The 23,958-nt window shown below is 41.0% G+C and overlaps 1 protein-coding gene across 4 annotated transcripts in view; it reads left to right on the forward strand.

Annotated features, from left to right (window-relative positions):
• LOC140458071 (cyclin-dependent kinase inhibitor 1-like) overlaps nt 1–23,958 on the forward strand; it is a 94,333-nt gene that overhangs the window by 22,061 nt on the left and 48,314 nt on the right. For 2 of the 4 annotated variants that reach the window (XM_072552118.1, XM_072552116.1), the window contains exons 2-4: nt 9,703–9,781; nt 14,543–14,693; nt 19,477–19,568. The gene's annotated coding sequence lies outside the window, so the exon portion shown is untranslated. Of the gene's footprint in view, nt 1–9,702; nt 9,782–14,542; nt 14,694–14,821; nt 14,964–19,476; nt 19,569–23,958 lie in introns of all 4 variants that reach the window. The other 2 variants (XM_072552117.1, XM_072552119.1) reach the window with 2 other exon arrangements.

The following is a 23,958-nucleotide window of genomic DNA, read 5'->3' on the forward strand; positions in this document are numbered from 1 at the left end:
GAAACCCTGCTTCCAATCTTTATACAATCACAATTTCAAACAAGATCCACTAAATTCTTTTTAACTACCCAATAAGACATTTCTTCAAAAATTTCACTTAAATTTTACACTGGATGTCCTCAATTAGCCTGAACATTTCTAAATTCCTATTACTTTGATCACATGTTATGGATTCTAAAAGCTTTCCATAATATCATAGCATTTCTGTAAGTACCTACTTAACCTTCTTTCCATCCTTGAGCAATGATGCTGAATTGGCCACCTGCCTGTTCACAATAATAATACGCATATTTAAGATGAATTAAAAGAGGTGGCCAGAGCCTCAGCTGTCCTTTCTGATTTCCTTCTCAGTCTACTGGACATGTTGTCAAACTTCACTGACATATCCATCATGAATTCTGCCAATTTTCTCCTTTTCTATAGGTTAATTACTTCATATTGTTCTCTAGTATCCTTTCTTTCCCACTTCCAACTTAAATGTAAACCAAAAGTAAAATATTTCATTTCTTTATCATTTCATCACACTCCATTAGTAGATTCTCTCCTTTATCCTTGTGTGGTCCTACCCCCTCATTGGAGAATCTTTTGTTTTTAATATGTTTATTACAAATCCTACTTCTTTTCGTATTGTTAATCAGCCATTGTCTATTTTCCCTTCTAGTCCATCAAATGTGCCTTTTACATCTCCACAATATTACCAATATTCCTCATAGGTACTTATTAGTGTTAACCTTCCCTTTTAAGCTTAAAGTTAATCGATTTATTCAAAAAACCCTAAGCCATTCTATGTCTCTTCCACCGTTTCACTTGAAAGGAATAGATTAATTTTGTAAGCTGTGCTCTTTACTTTTAAAGACTTTTTCCAATATTTATCCAAACAATTCAGTATAGTCACTTGGAGTGTTTTCACTGAGAAGTTTGTATTTGGAGCAGTTGCTCCCCCTTGTGTAAGTACATGACATCTAATGAAATATGCTCTACGACTACATTATTTCTTGTTCCCTGTTGGCAGCCTGCATCTCATTTCAGGCCAACTAAATTTTAAAAGAATGTGTAATTGACATTTTAGAAAAGGATGACTGATAGTCCTAGATTGTTATGCACAAAATAGGTGGATTTTTTAAAAATGCACAGTTATTTAAATTATGGTCAGGTAAAATCACAAGTTACCTTATTGGATTCAACAATGTGGTCTCATAAATCCACTTAGTTTTTAGAATGAGACAATGGGTTTTTAATGTCCACTGTTGGTGACCCAGATCTCACTGTGATCAAACAATGTACTTGATGTCCATTTTGTAAACATATGTCTTGTTGTTCCATTTAAATAATGTGTTCTGTTATCTCACACATGCTTAAATCGATTGCCAAATATGCTTGCTGTGTTTCTGATGAGGTTTATGCAAATTATATAGAGATAACTTAAAAGATACAGTTGGTTCTAAAATAGCAGAACATGTTATACCTGTCTGACGTCAGGCATTGAAACCTTTGGTCTATCAACATACCCTGTGCAATGATCAGTGTTTTCTTTAAACAGGTGGTAATGCAAATTCATCACAAACTAATGCAAAGCTACTGCAAATTGAGAAATGTCCTTTCATTTTGTGCAACCAGCATTGTATCATCAGGTAAGAGAAGTTCTCTTACCAACAGACATTGATTTTATTATTTAAGTCGAACCATGTAATATTGAAGCTTTTTTTTGTGATCTTGTAGTGAAGATTACATTTTCAAAATGAAAATGCATAATGAGTCAATAGAGAGAATAATATACAAAGGATCATTGTGCTAACACAGATTACAGACTGTTAGATTGATAACCATGGCACTGGATTAGAACAGTTGTGCAATAAATGAAGCATTTGAATCAGGCTAAGCAGAACTGAGGTTCAATCAATTTTCTCCAACAATTGTTGACCACATGAAAAAACTTTGTAAGATGTCATGTTGTGATTGTACAGGATGTTGGGGAGGCCTCTTCTGGAGTACAGTGTCCAGTTCTGGTCACCCTGTTATAGGAAGGATATTATTAAGCTGGAGGGGTTTCAGAAAATGCTTACCAGAATGTGGCTGGGAATGAAGGGTTTGAGTTATAAGCAGAGGCTAGATAGGCTAGGACATCTTTCACTGGAGTGTAGGAGGTAGCCGGGTGACCTTATAGAGACTTGTACAATAATGAGGGATATAGATAAGATGAATGGCAGGTTTCTTTTCCTTAGGGTGGGGCAATTCAACACTTGGGGCGTATTTTTAATGTGAGAGGTATTTTTTTTTACAGAGAATAGTTCATCTGTGGAATGAATCTCCAGAGGAAGTGGTGGATGTGGGCACTACTACAACATTTAAAAGATATTTGGATAAGTACATGAATAAGAAATGTTTGGAGGTATATGGGCCAAGCACATGAGCAAGTGGGACTAGTTTATTTTGAGATTATAGTCAGCATGAACTGGGTGGACCGAAGGATCTATTTACGTGCTGTATGACTCAATGATTTGACCTCACATTGTAAGCAGTAATGTACACAAGAGTTCTGATAATGTCAGGATAAAGTTATTTGAATTGTATATCTGGCTAAGTGTCAGGTATCACATTACTGTATTTGTATCACTGCAATTAGAATTTGTCTTACCAACTATGCATGCACAAATTTCAAGCAAAGCCACAACAGTCAGATCCACATGGACAAAAATAATAAAATATAGTTATTGGAATAATTTAGTAATACCTCTTGCCTCTGGTGCTTCTGACTGGATTAGTATTACTTTATTTACAGAGTAACCAGTGGACCAGGGTTTTGCCATCGAAGCTGATATTTAAAGAGAGTAAAACTTAAGGCGTTGCAATAAGGGAGTTTTTTTAAAGCTTTCCTAAAAGCAGAAACACTGAAGTAGTTCCACTGAGGTTGCACTGCATAGTGATTCTAAGCAAGGCAAAGGAGGCCCATAAGATAGGCATTATAAAATGCATAAAATTCAATAGTTTAGTTTTGTATGTGTTATTTGAAGTGTTGTTGAATGTCTTTGTGAAAGGAAGGTAAATTTTTGTAGTGTCTTTAATTTGGTCAAGAGAATATTCTGATGCTATGTAGCAACAATATGGAAATATGGGGAGGCATGGAGCAGAGGTAATGAGATTTTAGGGGAACTGCAGTTTGAGTCGTCAGTCATGGACAGACCATCCAAAGTGAAGTGTCTAAGATAGCTTTTCCACCCTCCTCTTTGTTCCTTCTGAGGTGCTTCCCAAGGCCCCATTAAGCATAGCTAAGCCCACAAAATGTGAGATTACGCAGGAGACCCCCACATATCTAGACATACTGGTACTTTACAACAAGTATTGGAGACCTCAGCCAGAGCTGTTCAGGCAGCAGAATCTTAGTTTCAGAATAGTGATGATTTCCTTCAAGTATACTGAAGTATGGCTCTTTGTAGATGCTCTGCTCAAAAGTAGCAGAGGGAAATTGTGAGTACCCACTGTCAGCAAGCAACCAAACTCGGTTCATCACAGATGATGAAGTGTTGTTGGTACAGCTGTCTGTGTATGAATGCTTAGTGACAAATGCCAAGATAGTGAAGCATTCAATGACAGGATCTTCTGTGCATGGTTGCACATCAAGTGCTACATTCAGAAAGTGGTAGCCCTTGTGATGACAATTCTTTTCTCCATCAATATCAGGGGCCCACAGACCCATGTGAATGACATTCATGGCTTCCTGTGCCATTAAGAATCTGACCACCTTAATAAAGCCCTGGGAAGCAGGGACACAATGACACATGGGGCTTTGGTCACCTTTCTAATGCAGCAATTAGATACAATGGCACTAACAGCATACCTTTTAAGATTTAAAAGCATAAACATTGAGGGCTATGGCTTTTGTATGATGGATCCTTTTGTATGATGAAATCCCCCAACCAGAGTACATTTGATGCCCTTGCCTATCTCAGGGCTTCCTCCAAGTTTGTTCAATATGGAGAAGTACAAATTCATTAGCCGAGGGAGGATGGTACGTGGTAATGGGCAAAGAAACCTCCTGCTGATTATCATGTACTCTGGATGGGGGATTTCAAAGTCCAGCACAAAGAGTGGCTCAGCAGCAGCACTATTGATCGAACTGGTTGGGTGCTGAAGCACATAACTGCTAGATTGGGTCTTCAGCAGGTGGTGAGGGAACCAGCCAAAAACATACTTTATCTCATGCCAGCCGGAGATTCATCTGTCCATATCAATATCGGTAAGAGTGACCATCCCACAATCCTTGTGAAGACGAAGTCACACCTTTACATCGAATAACTTTCATCATATTGTGTGGCGCTATCACTGTGCTAAATGGGACAGATTTCCAACAGATCTAGCAACTCAAGACTGGGCATTCATGTGGGTCATCAACAGCAGCGGAATTCTACTCTAACACAATCTGCAAACTCATGGCTTGGCATATCCCCACTCAACCATTACCATTAAGCTAGGTGATCAACTTGGGTTCAATGTAGAGTATAGGAGGGCATGCCGGGAGCAGCACCAAGTACACCTGAACATGGAGTGTCAACCTGGTGAAGCTACCAAACATAACCACTTGCATGTCAAAAAGCATAAACTGCAAATGATAGATAGAGCTAAGCAATCTCACAACCAGATTGTGAGGGAGACCTTGATGTCAGATTTTACTCCTCTGGTGTCTAAAGTTGTTCTTCTGACTGAGTCCCTATTACATCAACATATTGGGCAATGTTCAAGGCACTTTCTAACATTAACCCTTTCAGACATGTACACGATTATGCAATAATGGTGACGGCGCCATCCTCACTGTGCTGTGTAGTTAGAGGAGGTGGATCAATTTTCTTTTGAAGCTTAGCACCACTGCCTTCTGACACCAAAAATTTTTCAAGCTTTTCAAGTTCATCCAATGACACTGAACATAGTATATTCATTCATTATGCAAGAGTAGAAGAATGTCTAACACACCTTGCCCAGAAGTCCCAATGATAATAGCACTAGTGGGAAGGGAGAGTGATCCTTCATTGAACTGAAGTTATGTTTAGCTTAAGGTGTTTAAGAGAGGATATTCACAAGACCTGCAAGTAAAATGGCACTGCACCAAATCAACATTAGATGATGTTTGGCATTGCAATCTGCCAATTTTGCACACATCACAGCACACCAATGACAATGCCCTTACAATCCCAATAATTTACTGGAAACTATACATTTGTCATTTTACAAGCTCCATGCTTTTGTAGTGCTATACAGCTGGATTTTGAAACCAGTGTTGATTCATAACAGTGAGCCCAGGAGATTCTAACTTATTGTATAAAACAGTATCTATTAACAATATACAGGTTTATGTGCAACTAAATTTTGGTGAACATACAAACTTTGTAACATGCAATAAAACATACATTATTTCATTTAATAAGGAAGAAATTGAAGACTGGAATTGTTTTCTGCACCTAGAATAGAGAAAAAGAATCTGTCATTGACAGTAATTCTGACAGGAATGTACATATACATGATGGTTCTATTTTAAACAAATCCTCTCGTGATGACTTACCTAGTCAAATAGTATCGTAAATCACATACTCGAGGCTCATATGAAGTATGGTCAATTAGATAAAGTTGCTAGTGAATGTGGAACAACACCACAGCAGAAAGCGCTACAAGAGACGAAATAAGAAAATTGGCAAGGGAAATTATGAAAATAAAAAGTAAGCATTTGTTATACTCGTGCTTTGGACCCAACCCAACCTTTTTTTTTGTTTGTCTAATATTTGTGGTTTGGTTTTCATTGCAAAGTACATTCTTTGGACTAACTGATTCACACTGTTTGAGAGAAGGTAATTATTGTTTTGAACTTGAAGGACTATCTCCCCTAAAATCCATTAATTCAACTCTTTCTTATTGTCATATATTTTCAGCTCATTAAATTGAGGCATTAAAATAATTGATCGTTTTTGGCCAAATTCAAAATTAACTTTAATTTTTTTTCCCAAGAGACTGAGAAGAATAGGTTTATATCGTCCAGAATTTTAAACAATAAAAGGTGATCTCATTGAAACCTACAAAATTCTTAGAGAGCTAATAACAGTTGAAAAGCTGTTTTCTCTTGAGTCTGGAGCTGGGCATTCTGGTCTGAGGATATTGGGTTGACTTAAGGATTTAAGGGTGATAATCAGAATGAAGAACCAAGCAAACAGACTGCTTTGATCTGGTTGATATTGAGTTTTTTGAGTATTGTAAGAGCCACCAAACTCCTGGCTTGTGCTTTGTAGGTGTTGGATGGGTTCTGGGAATTCAGGGGTTGAGTTATTTGCCAAAAGATCTCAGTCTTTGATCTGCTCTGGTAGGCATAGTATTTATATGGCGAGACCAATTCATTTCTGCTCAAGGATATCCCCCAGAATATTGGTAGTGGGGGAATTCAAGGTCGATAATGCTATTGAATGTCGAGGGAGCAATGGTTGCACTCTCTCTGATTGTCTGACCCTCACATGGCATGAATGTTACTTGGTTCATCAGCTCATGCCTGAATGTTGTCAGGTCTTCTTACATGTCAATGTAATTAATTGCTGCACTGTCTGTAGAGTTGCAAATGTGCAAACATCATCAAACATACTTGTTGATTCTTTTTAAATTCACATTACATTTTTTTTCTGTCTCTTTTAATTCATTCTTTACTTTCTGAATGATGCACATTATTTGACATTGAATTAAATTTTCTGACACTTTCTGGCAGACTATGGTTTAGCAATTTGTCAATCTGATTAGCTAAGGTAGCACACTGCTTCTTATCCTATTCACACACAATTTTTCAATCATTGTATCATAGGATTCCTAGAGTGCAGAAGCAAACCATTCTGCCCATTTATTCTGCATCAACCCACTAAAGAGCATCCCAAGCATCCCACCCAGATCCCTTAACCCTGTATTTCCCATGGCTAATCCACCTAACCTACACATCCATGAACACTATGGGCAATTTAGCCTGGCCAATCTACCTAACTTGCACATCTTTGGACTATGGGAGGAAACCAGGGCACCCAGAGAGAACCTACAGACACAGGGAGATTGTGCAAACTCCACACAGACAGTCACCCTTGAGGCTGGAATCGAACCTGATTCTTTGGCTCTGTGAGTCAGCAGTGCTAATCATTGAGCCACCATGTCACCCCATAACTGGCTGTAAAGAATATTATATATAAAAGTTATTTTAATTTTTAAAAAATCTGAGCAAGTGTAACAAACTTCACTACTAATAATTGCAAAACTTACCCAATGTTAGTAAATAATTACACTGAAAATATTTGCTTGACATGCTTTTAAAGTGGTGCAATTGGATCTCAATGAAATTATTGTTAGACTCTCATTGAACTTTTGTTAGTGTAGGATCAAAACAATTAAGATGTTAACTCTGTTACAACTGGACACCTAAAGGAAGTCCCGCAGATCATCTCAGCCCTTTTAAATGGCGTTTTACATTGAACCTGTGTGAATCCAAGCCAATTGATCCTACATCACTTCAACTAAATTCATTCAATCTCAAGATTACCTAGCATTTTATACGAAATAGTCTGTTAATGCAACATGAAAATTAAGTTAAATTGAGATAAAATCTGCAGTATAACTGTCTCAGTAAATATTAACTTTGAATTGTTAACTTTAAGCCTTAAATATCTGTACTTCTGAATTAAAATTCAGACTAACAAACACTTCAAAACATCAAGAGCAGTTTTCAGTCAGCTCCTGCCAGAGATTAACCACAGTTTAAAACAAGTATATGCAGAATATTACTGAGTTAAAAATCCATCTGTAGCTTACTAATAAAATATTTTCAATACCATTTCCCCATTATTTCAGAGATAGTTGTACAATTTACTGGCAACTAATTTATGAGCAGCCCTGCTTCATGACAATAAATAGGTGGTGCTTTAACCTGCTACTGAATACAGCTGCCTGTGACTATATAAAATGTGGTGTGATGAAGCTCATGAAAGTTTTCACCAATCAAATGACAGTTTATTGCTTAGTTAGGGACCCACACTTTCCCCAAAGCAAACACACTTGAATGGCATATCACATTTAAGGTTTTTTTTATTGGGCATGGAATGTTCTTGGCACAATTATTTAAAGAAACCATGCCTGATGTGAACTGCAAATAATTTCTGATGAGACTCTTGACAACTTTTTTTTTCATTCATTTGACCTGAATATTGCTGTAAAATCCAGTGTTCATTGCCCATCCCTAATTGCCTTTGAGAACGTCGTGGTGAGCCAACTTCTTGAACTGCTCCCATGCATGTGGGGTAGGAGACCTAGGATTTTGACGCAGTTACAGAAATATTTATTTCAAACTATTAAAGAGTCTGGGTAAATATATGTATATTGTGTCTTAGAAAGAAAATTGTAGAATTCTTAAAGCAAATTTTATTCCATGCTCTCCAATCAACTTGAAATAAATGCCCGTCCATCTATAATGTTGATCTCAGCTTAGAATTCCAGCACACCAATTCACTTCCAACTCACTCTCATTGTAAGAATTGTCGGTCCAGAAATAACACTTAATTGACTAATCTTGATTCAAGAATAACATTTTCCTAACTTATTCATGCTCGGCACTTGAAATGGCATGAGTCCATTGGCTCATTTTTGCAAAAGACAACAACACCTGCTGGAGTTGCATTTATATATTTATATATCTTTCAACTTCTCTAAATTTAAATTTGGTTTAGGTTTAGATTGAAAAATGAGATAATTATTTATTTGGATTCCTGTAAATGTATGGTAAGTAACAAAAATTATAAGATGCACTCAAACATAAACAGATGACTATTATCTTCATTTAGTGGCTATGGATCGGTTTAAACTGGTAAAGTCACGGTTCTAATGAAACTTCAGTATGAAGTTTGCTCTGTCGCCTCAACCAATGCCATTCCAGCAATACTGAAGAAGCTTAACAACATCCAGAACAAACTAGATTACTTAAATGGCACTGTATTCACCACCTTAAACGTTTGATCCCTGCACCGCCAATGCACAATAATTGCAGTGTGTGCCATCTATAAGGTGCACCGCAACAACCTGCCAAGGCACCTTCAACAGCATCTTCAAAACTCATTACCTCAAACACCCAAAAGATCAAGAGTGATAAATACATGGGAATGCCACGGCCTGCTAGCTCCCCTCCAAGCCGCAGAAAATCTTGTCTTGGTACTATATCGCGATTATTTCAGTGTCCTAGATTTTGCTCCTTTGGCAGCACTGTGGATTTACCCATATCTAATGGTCTGTGGCTGTTCAAGAAGATGACTCACCGCCACCACCTCTAGGGGAATTACTAATGGACAATAATGCTAGCCTTTCCAAAGGTTAAGAGTGCAAGCTGCAGCAACTTTTAGTCATTCAGGTCAGTTCTCATAATAACGTTTACTACAGTATAACAGTAACTATAACATTCTCCTTGCAGTTCAGGCAGGTTATTACTTGAAGGTACTTTGACTGAATTGCTGAGGCAGTCTTCATTGCTATAGTAATGATGTACCATTTATATTCAGGAAATGAACCAATAATGGATCTTTGTAACTGAACACAGGGCTTTGATTCAGTACAATACATCCATCTTTTAAAATAACATTTTTTGAAATTTATACAATGTTTTGTAGTGCAACACTTATGTCTGTCTTCTGTCTTTTGTTTTGTTGCCAACAGCAGGTGTCAGGCAATAACTCAAAGATAAGGAGGAAAGTGAGTTGTGAAGAGGACATAAGGAGGCTACAGAAGAATGTAGGTAAGTTAAATGAGTGGGCAAAGATCTGGAAATGGAGTATATTGTGGGAAAATATGAATATGCCCATTTTGGCAGGAAGAGTAAAAAAGCATATTATCTAATTCGTGAGAGATTGCAGAGCTCTGAGACAAGGTTGAACAAGCTAATGTGGTGAAGAGATACCAATACTTGGAATGGACTTCTGGATATGCTAATTGAGACAAAAACTCTGGAATCATTTAAGAAGTGGTGGATAATGTGTCAGAGGTGTGCAGACATGGCAGACAAACTGAAATAAGACGAATGACAAATAACGTTTGAGGCTATGTTGGATGTCCAATAAGAACTTACGAGGAAAGGTTGTATATTACATTGCTGTGAATAGAAGTATTTTACATGGAGTGAAGAAGAGGTAAGATGATTGGTGAGTGAAAAAATTATTTGCAAGACTAATAGTCTATTGAATCAATATAGAAGCTACATGCTTTCAGAGTATGCTTTATCAGGAAATATTTTGTATAGTGTTAGGATTCAGTAAGGAATGAAAATCAGCTCACCTATTTATAATTCCCTCTCAGCTGTTTGCAACAATTTTTAGTATACTGTATCACATTTCAATTAAAATGTAATTGATTAATCAAAATGGAAGAGCTAATTTACAAGGCTTTCCTGTGATAGCATGTAATTTTATTAATTATAACCTCCCCACCCCACCAAAGAATAAAATGTTATGCTTATTGCCAGTTTTTGATTGGGTGTTTAAAATTACTGATACAGACAGGGAGATAAAGTCGCTTACAGTTAAAAGTTCTGAGAGAATGACCCAAGTATAGCATCATAAAGTCCCTACAGTGTGAAAGCAGGCCATTCAGCCTATCAAGTTCACACCGACCCTCTGAAGAGCATCTCACCCAGATCCACTCCCCTACCTTCAACCTATATTTTCCCAAGGCCAATCCACCTAATGCATCTAATCTTTGGACTGTGGGAGGATATCAGAGCACCCAGAGGAAATCCATGCAGACACGGGACTACCTATTATCATGTTTAGTGTCGTAGAGACATAGAAATATAAAGCACGGAAACAGACCCTTCAGTCCAACTCGTCCATGCCAACCAGATTTCCTAACCAACTGTAATCCCATTTTCCAGTACTTGGCCCATATCCCTCTCAACCCTTCCTATTCATATACCCATCCAGCTGCCTTTTAAATGTTGTAATTGTACTACCCCACTTCTTCTGGCAACTCATTCCATACATGCACCACCCTCCATGTGAAAACATTGCCTCTTAAGCCCCTTTTAAATCTTTCCCCCTCACCCTAAAACTTTGCCTTCTAGTTCTGGACTCCCCCACCTCAGGGAAAAGACCTTGTCTATTTATCTTAGCTTTGCCCCTCAGATTTTATAAACCTCAAAAGGTCACCCTTCAGCCTCTGATGCATCAGGCAAAACCACCCAACCTATTCAGCCTCTCCCTATAGCTCAACCCCTCCAGCCCTGGCAACATCCTTGTAACTCTTTCCTTTCAGGTTTCACAACATCCTTCTGATAGGAAGGAGACCAGAATTGTTTGCAATATTCCAAAAGTGGCCTAACCAATGTCCTGTACAACCGCAATATGGCCTCCCAACTCCTATACTAAATGCTCTGACCAATAAAGGAAAGCATACCAAACACCTTCTTCACTATCCTATCTACCTGCAACTCCATTTTTAAGAAACTATGAACCTGCACACCAAGGTCTCTTTGTTCAGCAACGCTCCTCAGGACCTTACCAGTAAAGGTGTAAGTCCTGCTCTGATTTGCTTTTCCAAAATACAGAACCTCACAATTTTCTAAATTAAGCTCAATCTGCCATTTCTCAGCCCATTGGCCCATCTGATCAAGATCCCATTGAACTCTGAGGTAACCTTCTTCGCTGTCCACTACACTTCCAATTTTGGTGTCATCTTCCAACTGACAAACTGTACCTCCTATGTTCATAAGCAAATCATTTATATAAATGACGAAAAGCAGTAGACACAGCACCGTTCCTTGTGGCACACCACTGGTCACAGGCCTCCAGTCTGAAAAACAACCCTCCACCACCATCCTCTGTCTTCTACCTTTGAGCCAGTTCTGTATCCAAATGGCTAGTTCTCCTTATTTTCCGTGAGATCTAAACTTGCTGACCAACATCCCATGATGAACCTTATTCAATGCCTTACTGAAGTCCATATAAATCACATTCACCGCTCTGCCCTCATCAATACTCTGTAACTTTTTTTTTGTCTGAGGGCTCTGAGACTTCACTCTGTGAGGTGGTATTTGAGCTGGAGGTGAAGCTAGTGGAAGGTTGTGACTCCCTTTCACTGTGAGAACCTACAGCGTAGAGCATGAAGAATTATAGACTTCTTCAAAAAAGTCAATCAAGTTCATGAGATATGATTTCCCACACAGAAAGCCATGCTGACTATTACTAATCAGTCCTTGCCTTTCCAAATATATGTACATCCTGTCCCTCAGGATTTTCTCCAACAACCTGCCCAACACCGATATCAGGCTCACTAGTCTATGAAACCCTGGCTTTACCTTACCACCTTTCTTCAATAGTGGCACCACATTAGCCAACCTCCGATCTTCCGGCACCCCACCTGTGACTATCGATGATACAAATATCTCAACAAGGGACTTAGCAATCACTTACTTAGCTTCCCGTAGAGTTCCAGAGTACACCTGATCAGGTCCTGGGCATTTATCCATTTTTATGCATTTCAAGAAATCCAGCACCACCTCATTACATTGAACATTGAACATTGAACATTACAGTGCAGTATAGGCCCTTCAGCCCTCTATGTTGCACCGACCTATTAAAAACATCCAAAGCCCATCTAACCTACACTATTCCATTATCATCCATATGGTCATCCAATGACCATTTAAATGCCCCTAAAGTTAGTGAGTCTAATACTGTTGCGGGCAACATGTTCTACACCCTTACTACTTTGAGTTAAGGATCTACCTTAGACATCTGTCCTATGTCTATTGCCCCTCAATTTAAAGTTATGTCCGCTTGTGCTAGCCATCACCATCCAAGGAAAAAGGCTCTCACTGTCCACCTTATCTAATCCTCTGATCATCTTGTATTTATTAAGTCACTTCTCAACCTTCTCTCTAATGAAAACAGCCTTTCCTCATAAGACCTGCCCTCCATACCAGGCAACATCCTGGTAAACCTCCTCTGCACTCTTTCCACTACTTCCTATAACGTGTCAACCAGAACTGTACACAATACTCCAAGTGCAGCCACATCAGAGTTTTGTACAGCTGCAACAAGACCTCATGACTCCAAAACCCCTCTGTAATATGGACATTTTCAAGATGTCACCATTTATTTTCTCACATTCTATATCTTTCATTTCCTTCTCTATAGTAAACTCTGATGCAAAATACTCATTTAGTATCTCTCCCATCTCCTGCGGCTACACAAATAGGCTGTCTGCTGACCTTTGAGGGGCCCTATTCTATCCCTAGTTACTCTTTTGTCCTTAATGTGTTTATAAAATCCCTTTGTATTTTCCTTAACCCTATTTCCCAAAGCTACCTCATGTCTCCTTTCTCCCCTCCTTATTATCCTCTTAAGTACACTCCTACTACTCTTACACACTTATAAGGATTCACTCAATCTCTGCTGCCTATAGCTGACACTTACTTCCTTCTTTTTATTAACCAAACCCTCAATTTCTCTAGTCATCCAGCATTCCCTACACCTACCAGCCTTACCTTTCACCCTAACAGGAATATACTGTCTCTGGACTCTCATTATCTCATTTTTAAAGGTTTGTTTAGTCAGCAGTGGACAAATTTGAAGTTTTCATTGAGTTATCAATGAATGATTGTTTTTCCACGTTGTTTTTTCAGTGGTCACTGGTTTTCTAGGTTGAGAGAGAAAGGCAAAAGAGCTTTCCATATCCTTGCTGTTATCAACCCATTTTGCATTATCTCTCCTTGGCTGCTCAAAGGCTGCTGTTGATATACAGTTCCTTTGCAGATTCTGACGTCTATCATTGTTTCATTCCAAGCTGTATAATTGTGAGCATTGTTTCTCTCAGTATGTGGTGTTATTGTGCAGTGTGAATTCAGAACAGTTACAGATCTGAGTTTCTTAGATAGTCTCAGGCCTGACAATCAGACAATAGAAGTTTGATAATGACAGTCCACTTTTTACAATGTTTGTAACAATGAGAGGAAAGAGTGGTCAACACTGTAGTCATAAGGAATAGTAAGCTGAATATACCTGAATTAGAGCTGCACTTTGCAAATGAGGATTTGGAGGTCCTCAGGGACGAGGTGGTGCAAAGGAAAGCCACCTTCCACATGAAAGGACAGCAGAGGTGGCCAGAGCACCAGACTTTGTCAGCCTGGCCCAATGTCACCAGCAGTAATCAGCACAGTCTCCATGGGCCAGAGAGATGCCCAGCAGTGTCGAAAGAAGTTCAGTAAATCTTTACACTCTGCCAAAGTAAGTGCGATCATCTTGTCTCTGCTACTTCACAGTCAGTCTATTTCTACTACTGCACCCACCTCCCACTAAGGCTCATGGTCTAACACTCTCACTACTGCATCCAACATCTTTTTCCTTCACTTGCTCCCACTCACTCCAATACCCCAGACTATTAACCCTGCATAGTCACACAGTCAGGGCACCTCACCACCTTTCCCTGCACCTTCACCAGTACTAACAGTTGTAACAACCACTTTTGTCTCACTCAACACCTCCTACAACTTGTCTCGTTCCAGGAGATAACAGCCCAAAAAAAAAAGCAAGACAACCAAAAAGGATGGTGTGTGCTCAACATCTGATTCCTCTTCCCGACAAAGAAACCATCCTAAACCTGGAAAGCAAAAACTAGGACTGCTGCTGTGGAGATGCTGAAACTTCCATGTTCCGGTAATCAAGCAGGAGGCATTGTTAATTACTCTCTCCATTACTCTCCCACTATCAATGCTGTGTATATATTGTTAGCATGCTAGACTGTCTACACATATTGTTTGCAATACATTCTCCCTTTGGTGCAGTTACCAGTGGAATCAGCATGGTGTTGGTGGCTGGCCGCAATAGACATCTACTCTTCTGCCTCTGAGGAAGAAAGAAGTCCCAGAAGAAACAAAAATAACACTGTGTCCTGCATCCTCCATCAGCTCAGATTCTGAGACCTTGGTTTGTATGTAAGAATCAGGAGCACCTCCTGGTGAGCATGTCATTGTGGATAAAACCCCCTGTCTTTTAATGTATAAATCCCCAAGAAACCACCTGAACCCACTTAGCCCCAAATGATGAATTTATCAAACACCTGACTGATCTTTATGCCCAGTTGACTTTCCACAACTCCGATGATTGGTTGCACTCGATGCATAGGGCTGACCATGGCTGACTTCCAGGTAGGCTCTAAAACCGAAAAGAGCCGTAGGTGGTGGGGTGTGGGGTGTGGTTCAGGTGAATGAATATTTAGAACTCAGTAAAAAGTCAAAATAATGTAACTGTGAAGTAATTTGGGTAGAGTAAAAGAGGCTGATCAGAGAGTATAACAGCAGTGCTATCATCTGGGAAAGGGATAATAATACAAATGAATTCTGAATTTGAATTTGAGGGTGACATATTTGAGTCCAAAACAAAATCCTACATGTAAACAGGATTAATTGCATAGAGGAACGAGTTGACTCCAGTCAATTGGTTAATTACACTCAAAGATATGGTAGTAGATAAACATGAAAACAATTCAAAATGTTCAACAAATGTATATTCCAGTAAAAAGCAAGAACAGTGAATGAGATGCATCCATGGTTTACTCAAGAATTTAAGGATTGTATGAGAATCGTAGAATATTAGAAGAGGTTAATAATGTTGTGAAGAATAGTAATAATCTTTGAGGAGAAAGTGAGGACTGCAGATGCTGGAGATCAGAGCTGAAAATGTGTTGCTGGAAAAGCGCAGCAAGTCAGGCAGTATCCAAGGAGCAGGAGAATCGACGTTTCGGGCATGAGCCCTTCTTCAGGAATGAGGAAAGTGTGTCCAGCAGACTAAGATAAAAGGTAGGGAGGAGGGACTTGGGGGAGGGGCGTTGGAAATGCGATAGGTGGAGGGAGGTCAAGGTGAGGGTGATAGGCCGGAGTGAGGTGGGGGCGGAGAGGTCAGGAAGAAGATTGCAGGTTAGGAAGGCGGTGCTGAGTTCGAGGGATTTGACTGAGACAAGGTGGGGGGAGAGGAAATGAGGAAACTGTAGAAATCTGAGTTCATCCCTGAACTGGTCCTCACCCTCAACAACTTCTCTTTCCAATCTTCCCACTTCCTCCAAACCAAAGGAGTAGCCATGGACACCGTCATGGGCCCCAGCTATGCCTGCCTCTTCGTAGGAAATGTGGAACAGCTACACTGGCACCACCCCCCACCTTTTCCTCTGCTACATTGATGACTGTATCGGCACTGCCTCGTGCTCCCACGAGGAGGTTCAACAGTTCATCCACTTTACCCACACCTTCCACCCCGACCTCAAATTCATCTGGACTGTCTCAGACTCCTCCCTCCCCTTCCTAGACCTTTCCATTTCTATCTCAGGCGACCAAATCAACACGGACATTTACTATAAACCAACCGACTCCCACAGCTACCTAGACTACATCTCCTCCCACCCTGCCCCCTGTAAAAACACCATCCCATATTCCTAATTCCTTCATCTCCGCCGCATCTGCTCCCAGGAGGACTGGTTCCAATACCGTACAACCCAGATGGCCTCCATCTTCAAAGACCGCAATTTCCCCCCAGACGTGATCGACGATGCCCTCCACCACATCTCCTCCACTTCCCACTCCTCCGCCCTTGAGCCCCACCCCTCCAATCGCCACCAGGACAGAACCCCACTGGTCCACACCTACCACCCCACCAACCTCCATATACATCGTATCATCCGTCGTCATTTCCGCCACCTCCAAACGGACCCCACCACCAGGGATATATTTCCCTCCCCTCCCCTATCAGCATTCCGAAAAGACCACTCCCTCCGTGACTCCCTCGTCAGGTCCACAGCCCCCACCAACCCAACCTCCGCTCCTGGCACCTTCCCCTGCAACCGCAAGAAATGCAAAACTTGCGCCCACACCTCCCCCCTTACTTCCCTCCAAGGCCTCCAGGGATCCTTCCATATCCGCCACAAATTCACCTGCACCTCTACACACATCATTTACTGCATCCGCTGCACCCGATGTGGCCTCCTCTATATTGGGGAGACAAGCCGCGGAACATTTCAGAGAACACCTCTGGGACACCCGGTCCAACCAACCCAACCCCCCCCCGGCTCAACACTTCAACTCCCCCTCCCACTCCACCAAAGACATGCAGGTCCTTGGACTCCTCCATCGCCAGACAATAGCAACACGACGGTTGGAGGAAGAGCACCTCATCTTCCGCCTAGGAACCCTCCAACCACAAGGGATGAACTCAGATTTCTCCAGTTTCCTCATTTCCCCTCCCCCCACCTTGTCTCAATCAAATCCCTCGAACTCGGCACTGCCTTCCTAACCTGCAATCTTCTTCCTGACCTCTCCGCCCCCACCCCCACTCCGGCCTATCACCCTCACCTTGACCTCCTTCCACCTATCGCATTTCCAACACCCCTCCCCCAAGTCCCTCCTCCCTACCTTTTATCTTAGCCTGCTCGACACACTTTCCTTATTCCTGAAGAAGGGCTCATGCCCGAAACGTCGATTCTCCTGCTCCTTGGATGCTGCCTGACTTGCTGCGCTTTTCCAAGAATAGTAATAAGCCTGGGTTTTGGGAGAATTTTAGAATCAGCAAAGAGTGACCAAAAAGGAGAAAAAGTAGATTTCATGAGTAAAATAAATAGCTTGTATGAGCTTTTACAAGTACATTAATAGGAAGAGAGTGGAAGTAGACATTGGTCCATTGGATGCAGATACCGAAGAATTTATAATGAAGATTGAGGAAATGGCAGAGACTACAATGCAATATAACCATCTGTCTTCATGGTACAGGACACATGGCACACACCAGAAATAAACAGTAACCAAGAAACTGATACGCTTGAATGTAAGTTAATTAATATTCCAGGAAAAAAAAGTATAACAAAAACATAAGAAAGTAAAAGCCAACAAATTGTCATAACCAGATAGCCTGAATTCTAACCTTCTGAAAAAGATATTTGCAGAGATAGTTCATCATTTGGTTGTGATTGTGCAAAATTCCCCTAATTCTAGAATGGTCCTGATGGAGAGGAAGTTATAAAATGCAATATTGTTATTCAAAAATGGGAGAGAGTAAACACCCAACTAAAGGCAACTTAGGCCTAAGTCAGTCATCAGAATGGCGCTAGAAACAATTTTTAAGAATCCTTTCACAGGAAGTGGGAGTGATTTGCCAGGCCAGCATTTACTGTCTATCTCTGACTGCCCTTGAGAAGGTTGTGTTGAGTTTCATTCTTGAACTACTGCAGTCCATGCGATATGGGTTCACCCACAGTGCTGTTAGGAAAATAGTTCCAGGATTCTAACCCAGTGACGCTGATGAAACAGTTTTACTCCCTTCCACCTCTTCCATCAGTTAGAAGATATAAAGGTTTGTATACCCATTCAAACAGACTCAAGAATAGTTTCTTCCCCACTGTTATCAGATTTTTGAATGGATCTCTTAAATGTTAATGTTGATCTCTCTCTGCAACTTCCCAACAGCTGTAATACTATCCTGCTCTATTCTGTTATCCTGATACACACATATAGCACGATCTGCCTATAAAGCACATAAAACAACATTTTTCACTGTACCTCAGTATACCTGACAGTATTAAATCAAATCATATCAAAATCAACCCTTTTCTCCAGGAAAGAAAATCAGGGCCTGGTTTAACTTATAAGCTGGTATCTTATTGTATCAGTATAAATTTGAATTAAGAGCTATGTCCAATACCACATCGAACAAGTTATTGTTAGTAAATATACTTTGGCTTTTAGAAATACTCCCAGTTTTGTTCACAATCTATCACTCTTCACTGTCATTATGATGACCTACACAGCTGTGTTGGAAGAGGTAAATAAGTTTGCAGCTGACATCAAAATCTGTGCAAAGATTAAAGCAGTGTAGGAGTTCAATCAGATCCAAAATACTTAGATTTGCTAGGGGTGTAGCCACACAATGGCAAATGGTATTTATTTTAGAAAAATGAAATCGTATGCATGCTGATGTGACCAACACAAAATACCTTTAGATTACTTACAGTGTGGAAATAGGCCCTTTGGCCCAACAAGTCTACACCACACCCGCCGAAGCGCAACCCACCCATACCCCTACATCTACCCCTTACCTAACCCTACGGGCAATTTAGCATGGCCAATTCACCTGACCTGCACATCTTTGGACTGTGGGAGGAAACCGGAGCACCCGGAGGAAACCCACGCAGACACGGGGAGAACGTGCAAACTCCACACAGAGAGTCGCCTGAGGCGGGAATTGAACCCAGATCTCTGGCGCTGTGAGGCAGCAGTGCTAACCACTGTGCCACCGTGCCGCCCAATACGTGTACCATTTGCAGGTAACAATGCTGAATAAATACTATTGATAGGTTATTCTTGGTTTAGCCTGCTGGAGAAAATCAGTAAACATGTTTAAATGTAATATTAATATGCAATGGTAGGAATATACTGAACGTTATTGGCTCTATTTTCAGAGAATTGTGTGCCTCTGGAAAGCATTATCAGCTAATGTTGGAGATGCAAATTCTCTGCGTGTCTCAAGAAGTTGGTGGACCAGTTCAATTGGGTAAGGATGTTTTCAAAGTCTTTGCTGGTAACATTTTGTTCAGCTGATCTCCTACTTTGTTTCACTGAGGAAGTCAAGTGGATTACTTTATAAAGTATTTTCCTTTATTAGTCCTAGTTTATTTCTATTTTTTCTCTCACAGTAGATTACACGACTGCAGGGCTGGAGTAGGGTCTGAGGGGAGGAGTGTAAGGGTTGGGGATAGTTTGTGGAAGGAGGCAGCTGGGGATAATGCAGGTTGGGAAGGGGAAAAAGTGTTTAGCTATAATGGTCTGGGATATATTTGCTCAATCAGCTACTCATTCCCAATGTTGTATATTTATGTAAATATGGAAATTCTTGACGAGCTGGTTTCCACATTTCAAATCTAGTGTTCTACACAAGAATAACAGACATTAAAGCATTAAGTTAAATTTGGCTGTCAGACACAAGATCCTGACTGAAGCAGCACTGAAATATTTTGTAGCATTGAAGCAAAAGCCACCAATGGCAAACATACAAGACCTGCAGTTTCATTTTAATAATCTGCAAGAATCCCACACTGTGTTGTCACATGGAAACCTATCCCCTCACTGCAGTTCCTTACCATTTGCTGAACTATGCATTGTTTACTTGAAAAATTAGATTATCATTTAAATTGCGGTTTTGAAATGGCTCATTCTGGAAATGTACAGAAATCCACTGTCTTCATAAAAGTCTGCTTGCAAAAGTAAACCATCTTTCATTGAAAGTTTTGGTTTGGGGAAGAAAAGGCCTTGTGAAACATTATCATAATCACAGTGATATGTGAGACAGAGTATACATATTTCAGAGCAATTTGTTTAATTGATTCAAAAAGTGAAAACCAAATTAAATTGATCATCTCAAAAAACATATTTTTAAAATAAAGAATCTATTCTGATTTTCATAGCAGTAAGCTCATCTCATGACTCAGATGAAATTTAAACTCTCATACAATTTGTTCCATAATATCTAGAACCAGTGTAAGAAACCGTCTTTCTGTTGGCAATAGGGGAGATATAGATGGCTGGAAAATGGGAAGCCTTCAGAAATGAGAGTCCAGAAACAGTATATTCCTGTTAGGGTGATTAGATGATTAGATGATATACCTTACTGTATGGAAACATGCTCTTTGGCCCAACAGGTCTACACTGACTCTCCGAAGAGTAGCCCACCCAGACCCATTCCCTTAGCCTATATTAACCCCTGACTAATGCATCTAACATTAAGGCAATTTAGCTTGGCCAGTTCACCTGTCCTGCACATCTATACATTGTGGGAGGAAACCGGAGCACCCAGAGGAAACCCAACGCAGACACGGGGAGAATATGCAAACTCCACACAGACAGTCGCCTGTGGTGGGAATCAAACCCGAGCCCCTGGTGCTGTGAGGCAGCAGTGCTAATCACTGAGACACCATGCCATCCAAAAGGTGAAAGGAAAGGCTGGTGGGGAAAGGGAATGTTGGATGACTAAAGGAATTGAGGATTTGGTTAAGAAAAAGAATGAAGCGTGTGTCAGGTATAGACAGGATAGCAAGCTTTGAGAAGATTTGTAGCTCAGGTTGAGGTTCTGGATGTAGGTTTGCTCACTGAGCTGGAAGGATCATTTTCAGATGTTTTGTCACCCTACTCGATAACATCTTCAGTGGGCCTCCAGACAAAGCACTGCTGATGATTCCTCCTTTCTATTTATATGTTTGGGTTTCTTTGGGTTGGTGGTGTCATTTCCTGTGGTGATGTCATTTCCTGTTTTTTATACTCAGGGGGTGGTAGATGGAGTCTAACTTGATATGTTTGTTGATAGAGTTTCGCTTGGAATACCATGCTTCTAGGAATTCTCGCATGTGTCTCTGTATGGCTTCTCTTAGGATGGATGTGTTGTCCCAGTCGAAGTGGTGTCCATCCTTATCTGCATTTAAGGATACTAGTGAGAGAGGGTCATGTCGTTTTGTGGCTAGTTTTCTGTCTGTTTGTCCAATGTAGTGTTTGTTCCAGTTCTTGCACGGTATTTTATAAGTGACATTAGTTTTGCGAATAGACAGGATAGATCGAATGACTCCTTAGAACTGTAAAAATGCAGTAGGAATATGCTAAAGAGTGAAATCAGGAGGGCAAAAGGGGGCATGAGATTGCTTTGGCAAACATAGTTTAGGAGAATTCAAAGGGTTTTGCAAATCCATTAAGGACAAAAGGGTAACTAGGGAGAGAATAGTGCCCTTCAAAGATCAGCATGGCATCCTTTGTGTGGAGCCTCAGGAGATGAGAAAGATACTAAACAAGTATTTTGCATCAGTGTTTACTGTGGAAAAGGACATGGAAGATATAGAATTCAGGAAAATAGATGGTGACATCTTGAAAAATGTCCATATTACAGAGGAGGAAGTGTTGGATGTCTTGAAACTCATAAAAGTGGATAAATCCCCAGCACCTGATTGGGTGTATCCTAGAACTCTGTGGGAAGCAAGGAAAGTGATTGCTGGCCCCTTGATGAGATATTTGTGTCATTTATAGCCACAGGTGAGGTGCCAGAAGATTGGAGGTTAGCTAATGTGGTGCCACTATTTAAGAAAGGTGGTAAGGACAAGCCAGGGAATTATAGGCTGGAGAGCCTGACATCGGTGGTGGGCAAGTTGTTTGAGGGAATCCTGAGAGACAGGATGTACATTTATTTGGATAGGCAAGGATTGATTAGGGATAATCAACATGGCTTTGACTGTGGGAAATCATGTCTCACAAACTTGATTGAGTTCTTTTGAAGAAGTAACAAAGAGGATTGATGAGGGCAGAGCAGTTGATGTGATCTATATGGACTGCAGTAAGGCGTTCAACCAGATTTACCATTTGAGATTGGTTAGCAAGGTGAGATCTCATGGAATATAGGGAGACCTAGCATTTGGATACAGAATTGACACAAAGGCGGAAGACAGAGAGTGGTGATGAAGGGTTTCTTTTTAGACTGGAGGCCTGTGACCAGTGCAGTGCCACAAGGATTGGTACTGGGTCCACTACTTTTTGTCATTTATATAAATGATTTGGATGTGAACATAGGAGGTATAGTTAGTAAGTTTGCAGATGACACTAAAATTGGAGGTGTAGTGGATAGCAAAGAAGGTTACCGCAGATTATAACGGGATCTTGATCAGATGGGCCATTGGGCTAAGGAGTGGCAGATGGAGTTTAATTTAGATAAATGCAAGGTGCTGCATTTTGAGAAAGCAAATCAGAGCAAGACTTATGCACTTAATGGTAAGGTCTTTGAGAGTGTTGCTGAACAAAGAGACCTTGGAATGCAGGTTCATAGCTCCTTGAAAGTAGAGTCACCACTAGATAGGACAGTGAAGAAGCCATTTAGTATGCTTTTCATTATTGGTCAGAGTATTGAGTACAGGAGTTGGGAGGTCATGTTGCTGCTGCACAGGACATTGGTTAAGCTGCTTTTGGAATATTGTATTCTATTCTGGTCTCCTTCTTATCGGAAGGATGTTGTGAAACTTAAAAGGCTTCGGAAAAGATTTACAAGGATGTTGCCAGAGTTGGAGGATTTGAGTTATAAGGAGAGGCTGAATAAGCTGGGGCTCTTTTCCCTGGAGTGTCTGAGACTGAGGGATGACATCGGGGTTAGTGGATGCAGTAAATGATGTGTGTGGAGGTGCAGGTGAATTTGTGATGGATATGGAAGGATCCCTTGGGGCCTTGGAGGGAAGTGAGGGGGGAGGTGTGAGCGCAAAACTTGCATCCACTGCACCCGATGTGGCCTCCTATACATTTAGGAGACATTCCGCCTACTTGCGGAACATTTCAGAGAACACCTCTGGGACACCCGCACCAACCAACCCAACTGCCCCATGGCTGAACACTTTAACTCCCCCTCCCACTCCGCCAAGGACATGCAGGTCCTTGGCCTCCTTCATCGCCAGACCATGGCAACACGACGCCTGGAAGAAGAGTGCCTCATCTTCCGCTTAGGAACCCTCCAACCACAAGGGGTGAATGCAGATTTCTCCAGCTTCCTCATTTCCCCCCCCCCCCCCCCCCCCCCCCCCACCTTATCTCAGTCCCAACCCTCGGATTCAGCACCGCCTTCTTGACCTTCAATCTTCTTCCCGACCTCTCCGCCCCCAACCCCTCTCCGGCCTATCACCCTCACCTTAACCTCCTTCCACCTATCACATTCCCAACACCCCTCCCCCAAGTCCCTCCTCCCTACCTTTTACTTAGCCTGCTTGGCACACCCTCCTCATTCCTGAAGAAGGGCTTATGCCCGAAACGTCGATTCTCCTGCTCCTTTGCTGCCTGACCTGCTGCGTTTTTCTAGCAACACATTTTTCAGCTCTGATCTCCAGCATCTGCAGTCCTCACTTTCTCCCTGTTGTGTCTCAAGCCAACAG

This window comes from Chiloscyllium punctatum, chromosome 32, assembly GCF_047496795.1.
Source record: "Chiloscyllium punctatum isolate Juve2018m chromosome 32, sChiPun1.3, whole genome shotgun sequence".
NCBI lineage: Eukaryota > Metazoa > Chordata > Chondrichthyes > Orectolobiformes > Hemiscylliidae > Chiloscyllium > Chiloscyllium punctatum.